Consider the following 13,540-nt stretch of genomic DNA (forward strand, 5'->3'; position numbering starts at 1 on the left):
ATGGCATCGGAGCTGTACTTAGCCTCACAGTCATAAGTGTAAAGTGAGCAGGGCAGGGGACTAAGCACACAGCCTAGTGGTGCACCTGTGCTGAAGGAGATTGTGGAGGAGATGTTGTCGGTCTGAACTGACTGGGGTCTGCAATTGATGGAATCCAGGATCCAATTGCACAAGGAAGAACTGTGGGCAAGGTCTTGAAGCATTGATTAGTTTTGAGGGGGGGATGGTATTAAATACCAAGCTGTAGTTATTAAGAGCATCTTCATGCATCTTTCCTATCCAGATGTTCCAGTGTTGAGTGAAGAGCCAATGAGATTCCACCTGCAGTAGACCTGTTACTCCAGTAGGCAAATTGGAGTGAATCCTATCACTTCTCAGGCAGAAGTTGCTATGTTTCATCACCAGCCTCTGAAAACATTTCTTCACTGTGAATGCAAATGCTATTGGATGATAGTCATTGAGGCACCACGTTCTTCTTCAGCACCAGTGTAAGTGGAGTCTGCTTACAGGCGGTGGGTACCTCAGACTGCCCAAGCGGAAGGTTAAAGATGTCAGTGGACAGTCCAGCATAGGACTTTGGTACTTGACCAGGTACCCCGTCTGGGCTGGATGCTTCTTGTGGGCTTATCCTCCCGAAGGCTGCTCGCAGGTCGGACCTGAAACAAAAATCACAGGGACTGCGGGAATTCATGATGGTTCTGACGGTCAGAAGGAGCAAAGGAGGCATTGAGCCTTTGAGACATTTGGAGAATTGTGAGCAGTATTGAGCTCCATACCTAAGAAAGACTGCGCTGGCTTTGTAGATGTTTCAGAGAAGATTAATGAGAATGATCCTGAGATTAAAGAGTTAACTTATGAGGAGCTTTCGATGGCTCTGGGTCTGGAGCTCAGAAGAACAAGGGTGGCTCTCACTGAGACGTACAAAATATTGGAAGACATGGAGAGGATGTTTCCTATAGTAGGGAAATTAGCACCAGAGAGGACAGCCTCAGAATAGGAGGACATCCCTTTAGAACAGAGATGAGGAAAAATTTCCTCAGCCAGACAGTGGTAAATCTGTGGAATTCATTGCGCACACATACAGCTGTGGAGGCCAAGTCATTGGGTGGTCCATAGGTTCTTGATTAGTAAGGGTGTCAAAGAGTTAGGGAGAGACAGTAGAATGGAGTCGAGAAGGAAAATTAATCAGCCGCGATCGAATGATGAAACAGACTCGATAGGCTGAATGGCCCAATTCTGCTCCTGTTTCTTATTATGGAATGTTGTGTGTTTGGAGAAGAGAAGGGGAGAAGGAGGGGAATGTTACTGGATAGAGGATGGAGGGGAGGGATTTAGGGTCTGGGGATAAGTGTCCCACGTTTTAATCTTCCACACTGGTCTTTTATATGGGATTTTACCAAAAGCCTTTTGAACATCCATGTACACCACACCCACTAGTTACAGCTTTATTCACCTCTGTCTTGGAAATAATGCTGTAGTCCAGATATATAACTGACCATTGGTCCTGAGTCTGCAAGCCATCATTATAAAAAGATTAAAATGTTTTTCAGTATGATACATTGATAAAATTCAACCTGTGAGACGTCCAATATGAAATAGTTCGCTACTGATATTTAACTATAAAGCTCAAAACACAGCAGAGATTAAATAAACCATTAACAAAGGAAGATTAATTTCATTGGGAGATTTTAAGTTTATCATAGAATTGGATGCCTCGTAAATTTAGAAATGTAATGGTTTTCTTGAGCACATTTAAGAGTTTACTGCAATCTGTCCTTGAATCCACAAGGAGACAATTTGTATTTGAATTTGTATTTGTAACGAATAAATTGAACTCTTAATGATAATCATATGATCAAATTAAGTACAATATATAGTGTTAAGAGTTGAGAAAAAGGTAAGATTCTCCATCTAAGATTTCTCCCCAAGGAATGAGGAAAACACTGTCCACAATAACCTTATTACACTCTGAGGTGTAAAACAGTGAAGGATCAGGGAAAGCATTTCATGAGTTTATAAGTTGTGTTATGAACCGCAGTTTCAATTCCTGGGACAGGACGTGATGTACTGGGAATCTGTGACTTGGTTTCCTGTAGTGTCACGCGATGACCTACCCCAGCAGTATAAAAGCAGCCACGCAGATTGCTCCAGAGACCAGACATTCCGCCCCGCCACCGATCCCACCTCTCTCCTGGAAGGCTCCCACAAATTGATAGCGGCTCCCTGACGCCCGCAAATCATATACAATATCCTGGAAATCAATTTTTTTGAGAGGGAGAGGGAGCATCCCGATTGGTCTCTCTTCGTGCTAAGTAGAGCTATCAGTTCTCTCTGCGGGCGGGCTTTACAGTCGATCTCAAAAATAATGAGTGTTGCTCGCTGCACTGTTTGCAACAGTGACTTTTCTATTGCCCACGGTGGGTTAAAATGTAAAAGACATGTTGAGGTGAGTTTAACAGGTGTCATTCCTTTATCAGCATAGCTAATGTTATTTAAACTAGCTGGCCAGCTGCTAAGAAGCTACTCTATTGGTGTCCTACATGATGAGGCCAAACTCCCTGTAGACTTGCTTAAGTTGTATTGGCATAAAAACGTGATAAAATACTACAAGTACATATTTTAATGTCACATTTTCTGCATATACCCAACTTGGTTTTCAGATTAGACAAAATCTCTAAACAAAGTATTACATACACCCTTGGAGGTCGACGACGGGAGGGGGGGCGGGGGTGCTACCTCCCTGAAATGATTTTTTGCAGGGTGGGATGTCACTTTGGTGGCGAGTCGGTGTGTTTGGACAACAGAGCTGTCACTGCGGGTGAAGATCGAACCCAGAAGGGAGAGGCTAATCGATAACGCTGTGCTTTTCGGAGGTGGCTGACATTTCGTAATCCAAACGGGGATTTTTGGCACCCACTTTGGTAAACCCTTGCAAAGTTTGGGGTGTGTGGTAAAGGGACTTGTCCCGTCAGTTACCTGGTGAAATTCCCACTTCGTGCGGACTCTTCGAAAGAGAGCGCATGGGGAACACGCTTCCGCTGTGAGGCCGCTTTGTGAGACCAGCCTTCGAGATCGTCACTTCGCTACACTTCGAAACTAAAAGTCTGTCCTGTCACTGCCCCCGCGAATCCCTGAAACTTTCTGAACTGACATTCTGAGACTCTGCTCCAGTCAGACTCTTAACAATTGTTTCTAAGTTTGATCGTTTGGGTGCTATAGACGCATAGCGCTGTTAATTTCGTTTTAAGTTAATCGCTTCTTTAATTTTCTATGTTTCTGCTCGAGTGTTAATAAATTCTGTTGTTTTGCAGTAATATCTTGACTCCATTCCACATCTATCATGGCTGGTTCTACGTCACAGTTGCATGCAAGTAAAATCAAAATCACCTCATTCTTATACAATTTTCTCAAGGAAAAAGCTTATAAGTATGGTGAGATTCCATAAATTGATAATTGTAAATGAAATTAAATTTAAAAAGTAGACGTTAAGAATGATTTTAGACATGGGAGCAGAATCGGGCCATTGAGCTCATGGAGTCTACTCCACCTTTCCTTCATGCCTGATTTATTATCCCATTCTGCCTTATTCCCATAACTTTTGATGCTCTTACTATTCAAGAACCTATCAATTGCCTCCTTAAATGCAGCCAATGACTTAGCCTCCATAGCCATCCATCTGTGGCAATGAATTCCACAGATTCACCAACCTCTGTTCTGAAGAAATGTCCTTCTATTCTGAGTCTGTGCCCTCTGGTCATAGACTCACCCCCTAAGAAAACTAATATTGAATCAGAGGATTTATCTTTATATGATTAGTAAGTGCAAAATAATAGTAATTAATAACATTAATGAGATATTACAAACAAACTGACATTTTTCAGTTGTGTTACTCTGATTAAATTCATAGGCAGGCTCTTAATTAATTTCTAATTGATGGTGTAAAACTGAAACACATAATTAATGGAAATTATATCATGGCTTAGTAAGCATCATAATGCATCCAGTCCATTTCTGTGCCTACAATTAATCCTTGGTTGCTTTGGGTAAATTGGCTTAAGTCACTAATTTCATAATGCTGACATGAAAGCCAGGAGTTAACAAGTGCAGAGCGTTAAACATGTGGAGGCAGATTCTAATTAAACTATGCATTAATTGGAAGTTGCAGTCAGATAAATGACTGACTATAATAATTCAATATTAATACATTCCAGTAGTACAAAATCCTCTCTCCTGAGCCTATCTGCAGTATTAATCAGTATGGTTTTGATGTACCAAGAGAGACCTTAATAATGGCAAGAAATTACAGCTGGAAAATACCTCCACATATTATGTTCAGCTCATGAACAAGAACACAAGAAAATGGAAGCAGAAGTAGGCCCTTCAAACCTGCCTCACCTTTCAACATGGCTGATCTGCAAAGGCAAATGAGAAAATCTGCAGATGCTGGAAATCCAAGCAACACACACACGATACTGGAGGGACTCAGGGGTGTGTGTGTGTGTGTGTTGATCTGCAAAGGCTTCTGTTCTACATTAGTTCCCCAATAGACCTCCAGAACAGAAGCCTGAGCAATGAAAGGGTTAACATGTGAGGAGCGTTTGATGCCTCTGGGCCTCTACTCACTGAAGTTTAGAGGAATGGGGGGGGGGGGATCTCACTGAACCCTGTTAAATAACTGTAGGATGTCTCCAATAATGGGGGAGTCTAGGACCAGAGAGCGCAGCCTCAGAATAGAAGGCCATCCCCTTTAGAACGGCCTTTAGACTCCATGGTAGAGTAACAGTTAGTAGGATGCTATTACAGCCCCGGGCGTCGGAGTTCAGAGTTCAATTCCAATGTCACCCGTAAGGAGTCTGCATGTCCTCCCTGTTCTAAGTTAAAAGTGAATTTATTATCAAAGTACATATATGTTACCATATACAACCTTGAAATTCATTTACTCATGGGCATTCACAATAAGACAGCAAACACTATAGAATCAATGAAAGACTGTCTCCAATAGGATGGACAACAAACAATGTGCACGGGGCAACAAACTGTGCTAATACAAATGAGAAAAATATAACTAAATAAATAAATAAACAATAAATGTTGAGAAAATGAGTTTAAAGTTATTAATGTGGTTGTTGGAAAACTCAGTGAACCCATGAACGCGTGCATTTCCCCCGGCTGCACCAGGTGTTCCTCCCACTGTCCAAAGGTTAATTGGTCATTGTAAGTTGTCCTGTGGTTAGGCTGGGGTTAAATTGGTTGGTGGCTGGTGGCAGGGCTCAAAAGGGCAGAAGGGCCGATTCCACACTGTATCTCTAAGTAAATAAATATGCAAACAGACAGATAAATAACTGAATAAACAAACAGATAGATAAATAAATAAATGGAAATAAACAGACATGACGAAGAATTCCTTTGCTAGATGGTGGTGAATCTGTGGAATTCGTGGCCACAGAAGGCTATGGAAGCCACATCATTGGGTCTGATTAAATTGGATGTTGATAAGTTTTTGATTAGTAAGGGCATCAAAGGTTATGGGAAGAAGGCAGAAGAATGACTTTAAGAGGGATAATAATCCAGGGAGGGGGTGGGGTTGTTACCTTACTGCTGCTTATGTGGGGGAGCTGTGGGGGGCTTTGGGGTTCTAACATTTAACTGTCATTCATTCTTTGGCGTACTCCTTTGTTTTCGTGGATGATTGTGAAGAAAAAGAATCTCGGTGTATATTGTATACATTTCTCTGACATTAAGTGTACCTATTGAACACGAACTCACACACACACTGCATTTGCATTCAGATTTGTAATCAGATGTAATTGCATGTTGTGGGACAGGAGATGATAAGGGTGAATTAGTGTTGCAAAGGCTTTGGCAGGGCTCTCATAGAAAGTTATATAACCAGTGTTATTCACAGAGTTGGAACAGTAGATAAGATAGGGTTTCAGGTTATCTTTGGATAAAGAGCAATAGTGTCATGAGTCTAGACTTTGGCTGACACTAGAAATATTGCACAATGGCGCCAGAACAATAGGATAGCTCTTTCCTAAATCCTGCCCAAAGCAATAAACCTCTTGTAGGAGGGCTGCTCACACATAAATGTTTTTCTATGCTACAGAGGTGGCTGTAGATCAACAACTGTGGACATTAATATGAAAAAAATCATCCTGACCCAGACAATGCACTTGACAAAGTCTGAATTCATACCCGACCTGATAAAAAGCCAGTCCAGTTAGTTGAGTTCTATCAAGCTCAACCAGGGAGCCAGGATCTGCTTTCCATTAAGCTAAACCTGCTAAATATCCTCTATTAATTTCTTTAGGAGAGGAATCCCAAACATTCACAACCCTCTGAGAAGAAATTCCTCGTTATTTTGATTTCAAGAGGTGACACGCTAACCTCAAGCCTATTTACTAGATTGAGGTATTCCCTCTAGGAGAAGCATTCTTTCACCACCTGTTTCATCACCTCTCGCCCTCCTGAACTCATGGAAAATGTCTGCTCTAGACAGTGTACACGGCTGAGTACTGAAGACCTGTTCTAATCAATTGGCCGGAATGCTTATGGACATCTCGCTTCGGCAATCTTCAAGCAGGTTTCATTCATACCGATGCCCAAGAAGAACGTGGTAACCTGCCTCAATGCCTCAATCCACTGTGATGAAGTGCTTTGAGAGGCTGGTCATAAAGCATATTAACTTCTGATTGAGGAGTGACTTGGATCTGCTCCAATTTGCCTTTCATAACAACAGGTCAACAGCAGATGCCATTTCATCAGCTCTTCACTCAGTCCTGAACCATCTGGACAGCGAAGATGTATACCTCAGGATGCTCTTCATTGACTACACCTCAGCAATTAATACCATCATCCCCTCAAAACTAATCAGTACGCTCCAAGACCTAGACAAATACCTCCTTGTGCAACTGGATCCTTGATTTCTTTACTTGCAGACCCCAGTCAGTATGGATTGCTACAACATCTCCTCCACAATCACCATCTGCACAGATACACCACCAGGCTGTGTGTTTAGCCCACTGTTCTATTCACTTTATACTTATGACTGTGAGGCTAAGTATAGTTCCAATGCCTTACTTAAGTTTACTGATGACATCAGTCATGTCCAAATTCAAGGTAGTGATGAGTTGAAAATCTGATTGAGTGATACCACAACAACAATCTCTCACTCAACGTCAGCAAAACCAAAGAGCTGATCATTGACTACAGTAGTGACACTTGCGGGATACCCAGCACAATCCTTATGTGAATATGTGAATAAATGTGAAGTTATGTGAATAAATGTGAAGTTACCCGCTTTGGAAGCTGGAACAAGAGGGCAGAGTATTGTCTGAACGGTGTCGAGTTAGGTAAGGGAGAAATGCAAAGAGACCTAGGAGTCCTAGTTCACCAGTCAATGAAGGTGAATGAGCAAGTGCAACAGGCAGTGAAGAGGGCAAATGGAATGTTGGCCTTTGTTACAAGGGGAATTGAATACAAGAGCAAGGATGTTCTTTTGCATTTGTACAGGGCCCTGGTGAGACCACAACTGGAATATTGCGTACAGTTTTGGTCTCCAGGTTTAAGGAAGGACATTCTGGCAATTGAGGAAGTGCAGAGTAGATTCACTAGGTTGATTCCTGGGATGGCAGGGCTGTCTTACGCAGAGAGATTGGAGAGATTGGGCTTGTACACACTGGAATTGAGGAGATTGAGAGGGGATCTGATTGAAACATTTAAGATAATTAAAGGATTTGATAGGATTGAGGCAGGAAATATGTTCCAGATGTTGGGAGAGTCCAGTACCAGAGGGCATGGATTGAGAATAAGAGGTCAGTTATTTAAAATAGAGTTGAGGAAGAGCTTCTTCTCCCAGAGAGTTGTGGAGGTGTGGAATGCACTGCCTCGGAAGACGGTGGAGGCCAATTCTCTGGATGCTTTCAAGAAGGAGCTGGATAGATATCTGATGGATAGGGGAATCAAGGGATATGGGGACAAGGCAGGGACTGGGTATTGATAGTGAATGATCAGCCATGATCTCAGAATGGTGGTGCAGACTCAAGGGGCCGAATGGTCTACTTCTGCACCTATTGTCTATTGTCTATTGTCTATTGTCTTACTGATCTGATGTAACACAGAATGTCTTATTCACTGTACGGTTCATAGTGACCTATAAAGCTAATCTTCAAATCTTCCTAAGAGTGTTATACTTGCACTAAAAACAGTCCCCTACTAGATCCTTGCACAGTTCCATATCATAGCTTTATTTTTGCAGAGTTTTATTAGAAACTCATTCTTATAAAATAACGAACCCAGATATCCCCTTGTCTCACATTACCCAATTTGCACAATCCCACCCCAGACTGACACTTTTCTACAATCCATTACAGACCACTGCACTTCCCCAGTGTCACTTTGGGGATATCACTGATGCAAGACAGAAGTAACCACATTTATTTTATGGACAGTACAAACCATAGATTGAAAGCCAAGTTTTAGGGAAGATATAATCGATGCGGGGGTAAGGTGATGGGTCTGGTGAGAGGGTAAGAAGCTGCCTAACTGATTATGCAACAGGAAAATGTGTAATTTTCAAAAGCAGGACAAAGAGAGTAAAATTGCAGAAAGCTGCAGCAAAGGAGAAATTAGGTGTCCTTGTGCATGAGACGCATGTGGGGGTGGGGGTGTTTATAGAATGTTGGTCCTTATTTCAAGATAGATGGAGTATGATAGGAGGGAAGTCTTTCTATAATCATACAAAGACCAAGTCTAGAGTACTGTAAATATTTTTGGCTCTCCTCTTTCAGAAAGATAATATTGCATTGGGAGTGGTTCACAGAAGGTTCACTGGGATGATTCCTGATTAACAATTAAACAGAGTAGGACTCTGCCCATTGGTGTTTAGAACATTGAAAAACAATCTTACTGAAACATACTGAATTTCTAGTGGCCTTGACACAGCAATTGCTGAGGAAATACACACAAGAACTCTATCATATACATATGGTCTCAAAATAAGAGGGAAACCATTTAAGACTGAGATGAGGAAAATTGTTTTTCTCTCAGAGAGAACTTTTTGCCACAGACAGCTATGGAGACAGAGTCCTTGTGTATATTTAAAGTTGAGATTAGATAGATTTCTAATCAGAAGGGGAATGAGTGATAATGGGGAAAGGGCATGAAAATGGACTGGCAGAATGTTGAAACAGTCATGATCCAAATGAATGACGGGGCTGATTCAAGTACCCACTGCTGTTCCCATTTCTGGAGGTCTCATCCTCACATAGATTCAAAATGCTTCACGTCAAAAGAGCAACACTGGTTAGTAACATCTCTCTGATTGCTGAGATTTTACAATTCTTCCCTCTCCAAAATGGACAATTCATGAGCTGTACCTAATGGAAATACAACCCTGTCATTCAGTTTGTTATGAATCTGGGGTGGATTTCATGCCCTGAGTTCAAAGAGTTAGGTTATTTGAAGGAAGGAATCAGTTTTACAAAAGAACCATAATGAAAAGATCACCTGATATACAATGAAGGGAGCATGCCCTCATTACCTTACATGTCTGAAGGGTGAATCTCTTCACTGGACATCTGAATAGATAGGCTGCCTTTGCTGGAACAGAAAATAAGACAGTTTTACCAGTATCTTTCATCGTTTCCTCAACAGCTGCTCTGCACAAGAAACTACGGAGAGTTGTAGACATAGCTCAACTCATCATCAAAACCAGCTTGCCCTCCATGGAGTCTGACTATACTTCTCACTGTCTTAGTAAAGCAGCCAGAATAATGGAACCACCCACCTCGGACATTATCTTTTCTCCAACTGGGCAGAAGATACAAAAGCCTGAAAGCATGTACCACCAGGCTCAAGGACAGCTTCTGTGCTGCTATTACCAGACTTTTGAATGGACTCTTCTACGATAAGATGGACTCTTGACCTCACAGTCAACCTCACTATGATCCTACACTCTATTGCCTACCCACAATGCACTTTGTCTATAGTTCTTACATTTTATTCCACAGTTATTGTTTTTCCTTGTTCTTCCTCTATGTTCAGTGTAATCTGAATTGTATGAACAGTACGCAAGACAAGATTTGCACTGTATCTTTGCACGTGACAGTAATAAACCGATACTTCTCAGAATAAGAATCGTTTATTATCACTGACTTATGTCATGAAATCTGTTATTTTGTAACAGCAATATATAAAATTGTTAATTAAGAAATATCAAAAAATAAATTAGAGTACAAAAACAAGCTAACCGAGGTAGTGTTCATGATTTGATGGTTTGTTTAGAAATCGATTAGATTTAGTCATCTTATTTTAGTAACCTTACAATTAGATTTAGTACCACTGACATGAAATTTGTAGTTTTGTGGCAGCAGTACATTGCAATACATTGTAATAAAAACTATAAATTGCAATAAGCAGATAAAAAATAAATTAAATAAGTAGTGCCAAAAAAAGGGAAAAATACTGAGGAAGAGTTCATGGGTTCAGCATCCATTCAGAAATCTGATGGTGGAGGGAAAGAAGCTGTTCCTGAAATGTTGAGTGTGTGTCTTCAACCTCCTGTACTTCCTCCTTGACGGTAGAAGAGAGCATGTCCCGGGTGATGGTGGTCCTTAATGATGATGCCACCTTTTTGAGGCACGGGCTTTTGAAGGTGTCCTAGATGCTAGTGCCCGTGATGAATCTGGCTCTGTTTACAACTTCCATAGCTTTCTCCAATCCTGTGCAGTGGCCCCTCCATACCAGACAGTGATGCAACCAGTTAGAATGCTCTCCACGCTACATCTGTAGAAATTTGCAAGTGTCTTTGGTAACATACCAATTCTCCTCAATCTGCTAATGAAGTATAGCCACCATCTTTGTTATTACATCGATATGTTGGGCCCAAGATAGATCCTCGGAGATATTGTCACCCAGGAACTTGAACTGCTCACCTTTTCCACTTCTGATCAAATCTGATGGCACAGTGGAAGAAACTGTTCCTAAGTCATTGAGTGTGTGTCTTCCTCCCTGATGGTAACAATGAGAAGAGGGCATGTCCAGAGCCTCTGTTGGAGCAGCCATTTTGTGAGTGGACAGTGTTAAAGTGGCTTTGGCTCAACAGGCTTGAGCGAGAACAGGCACAGGCTAGAACTTAAGTTAGAGATGTTAGATGTATAATAGGTGTAGGCAGGATGGTAGTTCAGGCATCCTCCTGTGAGATGTGGGATGTCTGGGTACCTAACTGTCTTCCCGATGACTCCATCTGCAGGATGTGCACCCAACTTTAGCTCCTGTGTGACAAGGTTACAGGACTGGAGCTGGGTGCACTCAGGACTACCCAGAAGGCTGAAAACTTGACAGATAAGTCTTTTGCTGAGGTGGTCACATCCCAGTGCAGGCTTCAGATAGCAGATGGGTGACCACCAGGAGAAGTGAGGGGAGTAAGCAAAGAGTTCCCCTGTGGTCATTCCCCTTTGAATAGTGCAGGGGGTGCGGTGGATGACTTATCAGGCCACAACAGCAGCAGCCAAGGCAACGAGACTCTGGCCACAAAAAAAAAGCCAGGATGGTGTGTTGCCTTCCATGTGCTAGGGTCCAGGATGTCTCAGAGTGGCTGCAGAAGATTCTCAAGAGGGAGGGTGAGTAGCACGTTGGCACCAATGACATCGGCAGAAAGGGAGATGAGGTCCTGTGCAGTGAGCTGACAGTAGGGAGTTTGGGAGAAGGCTGAAGAACAGGAGCTCCTGGGTAGTTACCTCTAGATTATTCGCAGTACAACATGCAAGGCATGGCAGGATTAGGATGACGGTACAGATGAGTGAATTGCTGAGGAACTGGTGCAGAGAGCAGGGTTTCAGATTTCTGGATTGGGATCTCTTCTGGGGAAGGTATGACCTGCACAAAAAAAGCACGGGTTACAGCTGAATGTAAGGCAAACCAATGTCCCTGCAGGCAGGTTTGGTAGAGGATTTAAGCTGTCAGCAGGGTGTGGGACCTAGAGTGATGGGGTACTTGGTTTACAAGTCAATGCACTGTAGTGAGACTGTGAGGATGGATAAGCAGATGATAGGGCAAAATCGCAGACAGTGGGATGAGATGAAGAGTAACGGGGGTCGAAATCAAAAAGGATGATGAATACAGGGGCAAAGGTGTTATACCTAAATGCTTGCAGTATACAGAATAAGGTAGATGATCTTGTAGCACAGATAGAGATTGGCAAGAATGATGTTGTGGGTATCTGAGACACGTTTGAAAGAAAATAATAGTTGAGAGCTTAACATCAAAGGATACATCTTGCATTGAAAAGACATGTAGGTAGGCAGAGGGGGCTGGGTGGCTCTGTTGGTAAAAAATGAAATCAAATGCTTAGAAAGAGGTGACATAGACTAGAAGATGTGGAATCCTTGTGGGAGCAACAGGCAGGATCAACAAAGGAGAGTCAGTGGATGTTGTTCACTTGGATTTTCAGAAGGCCTTTGACAAGGTGCCACACACGAGGCTGCTTACCATAGTATCACAGGAAAGTCCAGGGATAGAAGATTGGCTGACTGGAAGGAGGCAAAGATTGGGAATAAAGGGAGCCTATTCTGGTCAGCTGCTGGTGACAAGCAGTGTTCTGCAGTATTGGGGCTGTTTCTTTTCACGTTGTATGTCAGCAATTTACATGATGATATTAATGGCTTTGTGGCCAGGTTTGTAGATGGCACAAAGCCAGGTGAAGGACAGGTAGGCTTGAGAAAGCAGGGACTCTACAGAATGACAGATTTGGAGAAAGGGGAAAGAAGCGGCAGATGGCATAGAGTGTATGGTCATGCTCTTCAGAAAAAGAAATAAAGGCATGGGCTACTTTCTAAACAGGGAGAATTTTTAAAAAAATCAGAAGTGCAAAGGGACTTGGGAATCTGTGGGCAGGATTCCCTAAAGGTTAACTTGTGGGTCGAGTCGGTGGTAAGAAAGGCAAATACAATGCTTCATTTCGGAGGTCTGAAATATGAGAGCAAGAATGTGATGCTGGCTTTGTAAGGCATTGGTCAGACCACACTTGGACTATTGTGAGCAGTTTTGGGCCCATTGTCTAAGAAAAGATGTGTTGGCACTGGCGAGAGTCCAGAGGATGTTCACAATAATTATTTCAGGATTGAAAGGGTTGATGTATGAGGAGCATTTGATGGCTCTGGGCCTGTGTTCACTAGAAATCAGAAGACTAGGGGTGCAGGGGAATCTCACTGAAGCCTATTGAATATTGAAAGGCCTAGATAGAGTGGATGTGGAGAGAATGTTTCCTATAGTGGATGAGCCTAGGGCCAGAGGGCACAAGCTCCAAATAGAGGGATGACCAATTAGAACAGAGATAAGAAGGAATTTCTTCAGCCAGAGGATAGCAAGGCTGTGAAGTTCATTGCCATAGATAACTGTGGGGGCCAGATCATTGGGGAATTTTAAAGCAGAGGTCAACAGGTTCTTGGAAAGTGAGTCCATAGGTTATGGAATCAGTTCAGTGTTGACGTGAGTGAAGTTATCCATGCCAGTACCGGATCCTGAAGCTTGAAGGATAATT

The 13,540-nt window shown here is 42.4% G+C and overlaps 1 protein-coding gene across 1 annotated transcript in view; it reads left to right on the forward strand.

The window, feature by feature from the left end:
* Positions 1-2,142: 2,142 nt before the first annotated feature.
* Positions 2,143-13,540, forward strand: part of ccdc117 (coiled-coil domain containing 117) — a 76,286-nt gene continuing 64,888 nt past the window's right edge. The window contains exons 1-2 of the mRNA XM_059988432.1: positions 2,143-2,446; positions 3,312-3,431. The gene's annotated coding sequence lies outside the window, so the exon portion shown is untranslated. The remainder of the gene's footprint in view (positions 2,447-3,311; positions 3,432-13,540) is intronic.

Source organism: Hypanus sabinus, chromosome 13 (genome assembly GCF_030144855.1).
Source record: "Hypanus sabinus isolate sHypSab1 chromosome 13, sHypSab1.hap1, whole genome shotgun sequence".
NCBI lineage: Eukaryota > Metazoa > Chordata > Chondrichthyes > Myliobatiformes > Dasyatidae > Hypanus > Hypanus sabinus.